This window comes from Mustela nigripes, chromosome 15 (assembly GCF_022355385.1).
Source record: "Mustela nigripes isolate SB6536 chromosome 15, MUSNIG.SB6536, whole genome shotgun sequence".
In the NCBI taxonomy this organism is placed as follows: domain Eukaryota; kingdom Metazoa; phylum Chordata; class Mammalia; order Carnivora; family Mustelidae; genus Mustela; species Mustela nigripes.
In genome coordinates, this window is record NC_081571.1 from 10530318 (window position 1) to 10539102 (window position 8785).

General features: G+C 43.1%; 1 protein-coding gene across 2 annotated transcripts in view; it reads right to left on the reverse strand.

Annotated features, from left to right (window-relative positions):
* The window catches only part of FLT1 (fms related receptor tyrosine kinase 1), a 176297-nt gene that overhangs the window by 62483 nt on the left and 105029 nt on the right, over positions 1–8785 (reverse strand). The window lies entirely within an intron of this gene.

Genomic DNA, 8785 nt, shown 5'->3' on the forward strand with positions numbered 1-8785 from the left:
ACTTTGGACAAGGTGCAGCCCTGAGATCTGTGGGGGTGACCACTGGGAAGGAACCCCATCTCTCGTCCCCCACCATAGACATACATGTCTCTATTTCTCTTCGTTCTTCTTCATTTCCCATTTCTTTTTCTCTGCTATTGGTCCCTCAAGCCCTAGATGCTCAGCCGCCAAAGCAGGCTGCTGACCTTGGCCATACTCAAACTACAGTTCCGTGGGTTATGAGACGTTACAAAAGAATAAAAAGTTGAGCTTCATTCACAGTCGAAAGCTTTAATGGGTACGAGGTTTCTCTTTGAGGTGATGAAAAAGTTTGGAAACTAGAGAGTGCTGCTGGTTGATACTTAGTGTCACCCAGCTGTACATGTTGATGATTAAGTGGTAATATTTATGTTATGTGCATTTTTCCATAATAAAGACAAGGGGGCGAGAGGTGCTTTCGAAAATGATGTTCACATTCTCCATTTCTTTTCCCTCTCTTATGGTCTAATTTTTCATTTGAAAATCAAGAGGACTTTTTTTTTATTATTTTATTTATTTTTTTTTTTAAAGATTTTTTCTTTATTTATCTGACAGAGATCACAAGTAGGCAGAGAGGCGGGCAGAGAGAGAGGAGGAAGCAGGCTCCCTGCAGAGCAGAGCGTCCGATGTGGGGCTCGATCCCAGGACCCTGGGATCATGACCTGAGCCGAAGGCAGAGGCTTAACCCACTGAGCCACCCAGGTGCCCCTCAAGAGGATTTTTTAAAAGGCACAAAACCAAACTTGAACCACCTGCCCTGCCATTTATATGCATGGGCTTATGCAAACTTAGTGTGTCTGATTCTCTCAGTGGGGTCTTGCTGTGGAGGCTTTTCTGGGCTGGTGGAAAGCACATCCAAGAAATTTTCTTTGGGCAAAGCATTAGGATAGGCTTAGCTACATCTTAAGAACATACAATACCTAAATAAGCTGGATGTTATCTCAGTGCAGAGATAGATTGGGGTGTCAGGACCGATTCTCCATAAATAACTTCTAGTGATTTTCATTACAAAATGGGACTCTACCCACGGGTCACTTCACTTTTCTGGGTGTGAACCAGAGAGCTCTATAGCTGTGCTTGTCAGTCTCACTGAACCTGCCTGACATGGACAAGTAATTGCAGAAGTCCGTAAAGTGACAGCCTCCATTTCTCCACCGTGTCGAGGCCATGGTCAAAGTCAGGGCTCCTCTTTCATCTGGGGTTGGGCTTGTAGCTCTGAATTCTGGCAGTGCCAACCAAGGAAATGTTTTCCCTGCTATTACTTCACTGCACTCTTTTCTTAACTCCGCTCCTTTCTCTTCACCTTCTAAATGGATGTTTATCCTTAGAAAGGTACAGAGTCTTGGTTCTGCAACGTGTTCAGAAGGTCCCCTATGCATATATTGTTGGGGGCACAACTAAGCCTTGAGAATTTGTTGGAAGCTTCTGGCCAGGGAGGGGAGATACTGGATAGCCACGTGAATCTTGGGGGTTCTTGGTCTGGGTACGTGGATCCCCCATCCCTTACTTAAAGACATGCTGGAGAGAAAGGAGCAGTGAGAGCAGCTGCTTAGCCAGTCTCATCAGGGGACTGATGGGGCTCCGTGGGGGGGACAGAGCGGCCAGCTTGCCCTCCCATGCACCAAGTATATCAGGAATCTTGGACACGTCTTCATTCATTATGCACCACAAGGGTGGATTTCATAAGAAAGAGAAGGCAATTACTCTTCAAGTTTTACAAAAGATAATTGACATTTCTGAAGTTTATTAGTACCAGGTAGCGATCAAGTGAAGCTGCCGATTCTAACAGCCTGAAGGGGACAGGGAGGCACTTGATTATCCTTAGGCATTAACATCCGTTTTCGTTCTCTCCTCTACCCTCCGTCAGGTCTTTCCTAGATCTCTGAAAGCTACTTTACCCTTCCGATGTCATTCTGCCACCCCCAGCCCCCAGTACAAGGACAGCTGGTCCCCTCAGTCTGAATATGCACTATAGGTACATGTATTTGGTGTCTGTGATCTAGTGGTGACAGGGAAGCTGTCCCCTTCGGGGCATTAGATAAATGGTCTTAGTGACCAAAATCCAATTTAGGAAGGAATATGAATAGGGGGTCAGAGCAATTCTCCCCTGCTCCAGCTTCAGGCTATTTAAGAAGGAATTTACTCCTTCTAAAGTCTTTGCTGTTCCCCTCAGCGTCGTGCTCGGATCTTAAAATATTCTGAAAGACTTTGCATAGAAATTCAGTTTAAGCAAGTTTGCTGATGGGTTCTCAGTTTAGGCAATCTTTACTAGAAACCATCTCAGAGCGGCATTGTTTTCTGTCCTCTCAAATATTTTCAAAGGAAAGTTTGTTACTTTTTCCGGCATTTTAATGACTTTTTCAGAAACCCCGTTTACTCTGCACAATCACTTGGGAGGCGGTTTGGGCCTTTGTGGAAACAACATGCGGCTAGGTAGGCCTTGCAGATCTGCTCCGCACACCCCTCGTGTCCGTAAAGTGTCCCCACACTGCTGCCGACGGCCCCACCTGCTCCGATCTGTTGCAGTTTTGGACACTTTTAGGACCTCAGTGGGGAATCTGGGAAGTGTGGGAGGTCGAAAGGCAGCGTTCTGATCATTTCGGAGGAACTGCAGGTCCCTTGGGCAGGTGGCCGGAGAAGTAACGATGACACCCAGGAGGTCATACGTGCGGTCTCCAAGATGACTTTGCACCATGACTCCAAGACTGGAGTCTACAAACCCTTTACATTTCTAACCCAAAAGAAAGGGACGTTTCTTAGAGGAGCTTGCTTTGTACCCCTAAGAATCAAATCATACTCAAAGCAGCCACTGGCCAATAGAATCCATCTCCAACTTGCTACTGGGCCTTCCATATGACATTTTTTCCCCCACCTGGTCCTCGAAATTACACTCATTTTAGCTAATCAATTCTCGGTTCACCTGTCTCTTCGAAGTAAACACGCCTCAAACTACTTTTCTCTTCAACGCACTGCACCCTATCAGTCCCTCCTAAGAATTCCGAGTGGCTTCTTCCCTCAGTCTAATTTGGAAGTTCTCCTGCCTTTATTTCCTCTTTATTTCATTTGCATTCTGCGTATTTAGTGAACAAGGAATAGTTGTTGTATTGTATATGCCGCATGAAGGTAGGAAAATTGAAGCAGAGGGGATGTATTTTTTCAATTAGCTAATGTATTCAAAGATATTTTAAACCTGTAATGGAGACATATTTTCTACTTGTCCCATTTATTCACCTTTTTCCAGGTTTAGACTCGTTAACTCTGGTGCCCAACTATTCACTCGATGATTGTAAAGAAGTTAGGACACACGCGGTAGTGGCTTGAAGAGGTTATGTTCATTTGAACACCTACATAAACTAATTACTTTAGATATTTGATCATTCAGATTTTAGCTTTTTCATTCACTACTGTATTGGCAGAGGCTACATAGCACCAGACACAAAGTACTGCCTTATAAATGTTTGTTGAGTGACTAAGAGAGTGTTGGGCTGCTATGGAATAAATTCTGAACCTTTTAAAACTTAAAAGTAACTGGATTTGGGTTTAAAATAATTTTTAACTTCATACAGGGCATGTCTGCTTTTATTGTATTTTATTTATTTTAAGATTTTATTTCTGAGTAATCTCTATGTCCAAGGTGGGGCTTGAACCCTACAGACCCAAGATTAAGAGTCCCCTCTCCACCCACCCAGCCAGGTGTTCCATGGGCAAGCCTTCTTTTAAAAAGTGCTTTAAATATTTTTAATATGCTGTAAATTTTTAACATTTTAAAAAATAAACCATAACTTTGGGAAGCTTAAGCTTTAAGGGTTAGAAATGAGAAAATATCCATTGTTTTAAAAATATGCTTATTAGCACCCATGAGGTCATTTAAATGTGCTTAGGGGCACCTGGGTGGCTCAGTGGGTTAAGCCACAGATTCGATCTCAGCACAGGTCTTGATTTCCAGGTCCTGAGTTCAAGCCCCACATTGGGCTCCACGCTCAGCATGGAGCCCATTTAAAAAAAAAAAAAAAAAAGTGCTGCTTGTGTATTCCTGGGAGCAATGTGCACCAGCGGTCAGCCCCCATGCTCAGTGTGCAGAGTTTGGTATCCCAGCCTCTGGTCCCGGCCTCGGACAGCTTGGCACAGGCTCCGTGACGTAGTCTGCTAGTTCTCCTGCATCTACACTTCCTCATTCTTTCCTTTGTAAAACAGGCATCATAATTTATCAGACCTCTTAGGATTGTTATGTGACATGCCATGTTAAGTGAAATGCCTGGAACAGGACCAGGTGCCTAGTTCAGCGCTTGTTGAATTAAACTTGCTCTGCGAAACTCCATCGAAGCCCAGTACCTACCCTGATGATAGTCGTGAAAAGTAAATGAGATATTTGTAAATCTCACACAGTGCCTTGGTTCCTAGGGAGGGCTCAATACATTTTTATTATTTTTAATAAAGAAGACCTATTAAGATACTATCTCTATCTTCAAAGGTGTTCCAAACAAGCCCACATAAAGCAAGGGAATAAGTGACACAGTCTATGGCATGAATGGTAAATAAATCAGATATTAAGGGAAGGGAAGGGTCTCTATGGACTGGGTTGTGAAAGAAGGATTTCTAGTGGAGGCAGCCTCTAGGGTCCGCTGGCTGAGAAGCAAAGATTCTTTTGTTTGCAGGGGGCGGGGGGTGGGGAGTGTCACAGGAGGAAATGGCAACATGTGGGACAGCGCAGCTCCATGGAGGCCCCCAAAGCCGGCAGGTGCTCGAGGGGGCCAGGAGGGCCCCCATCAGGCACGGGGGCCGCATGGCTTACAGAGGGTGCCCTGCTGGGGACTGCCTTGTGTCCCCCGTGCACATGCTTTCCTGGGCCTGTGCGCGTAGCCTCCCTTTGGTTCCTGCGGATGCCCTTTGGCCCAAGAAAGCACTACTCAGCAGCTTTCATAAGGTTTTCTTGAAACTGCATTTCTTCTCTAGAATGGCTGTGCCCCACTGAAGAGCTTCCTGAAAGGAAATCAGGAGGGAGGAGAAAAGCTCTCCCATAGTCTTTCGGGAGGCATTTTATAACCACTTGTCCGGAGCATGAGCTCTCACGTGTGCCCTGCTTCCTCTCTCCTATTTTCTTTGGAATAGGCTAAGTTGTCATTTAACAAACCCCATCCCAGCCCAGACCCGAGGCCACTGAAATCCTCTCAGGGTATCAGTTTATTTGAGTTGCCACGCGTTACAGCTCTCTCAAGGCCGTGCAGTGTCTTCTCTGGATTTTTAAATTTTAAATAATTAGCTTAATTACTTTTAAACCATTATTTATTTATATATAATTCTATATTTTATATTCATAAATGAAATATATCTATAATGATATACTTCATTAAATATATTTAATTCTATATTTGGTATTGTAAAGATATTGCATTAAATATATATTTAATTATTAATTATTTAAACTTTATTTAAAATGTATTCTCAATATGGCTTTCCAAAGGCTTAATTTAAAATGGACTAGTTTTCAGTCTTTTCTAGGCTGCGATCTTGGTGTTTTCCCGGTTCAGCTTTGGGAAAACCAGTGAGTCAAGGACTGTCACTCTGGTTACCTGTAATCTTTGCCCGTAGGTTTGTAAAAAAAAAGAAATAAAGAATTGGTAAAAGATGAATTGGCAAAAGAATTTTGAAGATGTCCACATGCATAGTCAGCAGGTCATAGTCATAGAGCCTACTGCATTGGCTGCTGAATTTGATGCCTCAAATTGGAAATCTTATATATGAAACTTTATAAATACTACATGCATGTAAGAGATTATCTCCAGAGAATTAAAAAGTTCTTTTCCAAAAGGCTATAGCAGTTTTAAGGAGTGAATAAAAGGAGAGAAAATGGACGACTTAGTACAGTTGAACTTCATAAATGCCAACAGTAGCATCATATGATTTTCATAAAAGATTTTATGCAAGTATGTATGTAAGACGTGTTTTAGAGAGTCTTCTCTTGGCCTTCTGAAGATCAGAGAAAGCTAGAAGGAAGAGATCTTTATTGGATTTAGAAGTGTTTGACTTTGAGCTGAATTAATTAACTTATCTGATACCTTCCAACAAATTCGGACAACTCAATGGCCAGTTTCTATGTAAATGAGGTGGGTCAGAAGATAGCATTTACTCAGCCGTAACTAGGGGTAAATTTAGTGATATTAACTCATTTAAACCTTACCACGTGGTTGTGTGGTCAGTATTCTCCCAATTGTATATGTAAGGAAACTGAGGCTCAGAGAGGAGGGATAAGTGAGTTGCCCAAATTCCCTGAACCATGAGGGCAATGGTAGGACTCAATCCTTCCCTCACACCTCATAATCTTTTTCCATTTGTAGTAACTGCTTTAGCATTCCGTCTTGCCTTGTCTACCCTCTAGTCCCAGAATGGCCATGAGCTTTAGAAACTGGTTCAACCCTGATTCATTTTTTTTTTTTTTTTAAATTAAAACTTTTATTTATTTATTTAACAGACAGAGATCACAAGTAGGCAGAGAGGCAGGCAGAGAGAGAGAAGAGGAAGCAGGCTCCCTGGCAGGCAGAGAGCCTGATGTGGGGCTCGATCCCAGGACCTGGGACCATGACCTGAGCTGAAGGCAGAGGCCCTAACCCACTGAGCCACCCAGACGCCCCTCAACCCTAATTCTTTAACCCACATCCAAAGTATGAAAACTGAACACAAGCCAAATTTACTTCTTTCAAAGAACCCAACATCTTACATTAATATCTCATAAAATGTATTTTATGTTCAAATTATTTGTGGGAATACTTTAAAGCAATTTACCTGATTTCTTTAATATAGGGCTTCTTGGCATCTTTAACATACTAATGTGAACTCTGAACCTCTAAAGGAAGGATGCTACAGGTACTGTTACACAAACCGTTCTATTTATTTATCCTTGTCTTCATCTTTTGGTTTTGGTAGAATACGTCAAGATAGAATGCCTCAGGAATAATACCTCAAGCATTCATTTTCTATGAAACTGCCCATCTTAATAGTGTGTCATCTTGGGCAAATCACTTAGCCTCATTGGGCCTAAACTTTCTATCCTACAAATGGGACCAAAGATATCCCAAAGATCTCTTCAGCTTTAAAAATTCTACCATACAGCTTCCCCAACCATCCCTAAGTGTAGGCATTCATGCTCCCAGGTGAACTTGCTCAGACTAGAGTAAGATTTTCTGAAAAACTCTCATTCATTCATTCATGAAACATTGATTGATTGCCAAGCACTATGCCAGGTTCTGAGGATAAAAAGAGAAATTAGATACAAATAAGACAAAAAAGATAAAAGATCTAGAGTCTGCCCTCAGGATGAGGCATGATAAGATGATAAACATGTAGGGATACAGTACGGAAAGAGAGCAGTAGAAGTACGCATCGATAATACACAGGTGAACTGATGATTGTAAAATAACTCAGTAAGACAGAACAGGAACATTTATAAATGATAAAGACCACTAGAGGTTCTTCCCCTTCCTTGCTGGGGCTGAATAAGGCTTTCTAGAAGAAGAACACCCAGTCTGGGTGTTAAAGGGCAGGTAGGCATTAGATGAAGGGAAGGTACTCCAGGCAGAGGGGACACGGGAACAAAAGCAGCAGAGAGGTTGAAGAAGCATGTGTGCTGCGATCCACAAGGGTTTGGCAAGTGCTAGAATATAAGGTTCAAAGCAGGGGAGGGGAAGCATGGAGCTGGAGAAGGAGGGAAGGCCGGTTATCGAGGTCCTTGTCTGTGAGAGAGCTTGAACTTGGTCTTGGGATAGAGAACCAGGGGAAGACTTGAAACAGGAACGTGAGGTGCTCACAGCTGCCAAGATCTTATCCAGCTGTGCGGAGAAGATTCCGAGAGGAAAAAAGAGGTAGAGAGGTAGAGAGTCCGGAGACGTTCCGGAGACCGATCGTGAGCTCCTGAACCCACAGAGGGACAGCAAGGGAGCAGAGGAAAGGCGGGGCTTGAGAAGTATTTCGTATTCAGTAGACACGACCTGCTCAGCCTGGTGACAGATGACAGAAGGACGAAGGGGAGGTCAGCAGCGTCTGGTTTGGGTGATGGAGTGAATGACGTCAGTACGACAGAAGGCGCTGCTCGGTGGAGAAAAGGGACCTGACGTGGTTAGTCTGGCATCAGCTTAGTGTGAGGCGTTTCTAAGACGTCTTAAAATCAGAGCTCGTCTACCACCAGCCCTTCCTGTGCCTCACCCTCCAGTGGGGATTTCGTTTTGCGTAGAGAATTCACATGCAAGGACCATGCCATAGTGGTCGTCACTTGATTTAGGTTGTTGGGATATTGCAAATAAGTGGTACTCTTTAGTTTTTCATGTACATGGGACTATTCAGCAAGATTATAAAGAAGTCCATTCTAATCTTCATGACAAGATCATGAAGCAGGCAACAGACAGCGTTGATCCTTACTGATTTAAGTCTAGTTGTTCTTAGATGTATTTTTTTCTTGAAAGAAAATTAACACGCGACCGTTAGTTTCACTGGTTGTTTTGTTTCGTTTTGTTTTGTGTTTAAGCCGGTATTCTCTCATTTAAAATATTCTTCTTTTTACCAAATCATGAAAATTGATAATAAGTGCATTTAAAAGATTCTAAAACAGCTCTGGTCTTCCTGACTATACCAGCTGTGCAAAGTTCTGCCGCACCTCAAACCAAGGAGCGCACTCCTCACTTTGCCTGTTGTCAAGTTGAACAGACACATTGTCTCAGGGGCTATTAGCATCTCTTTACCAAGGCACCCTTTAAAGCACATTCCGCAAGGATCTCCC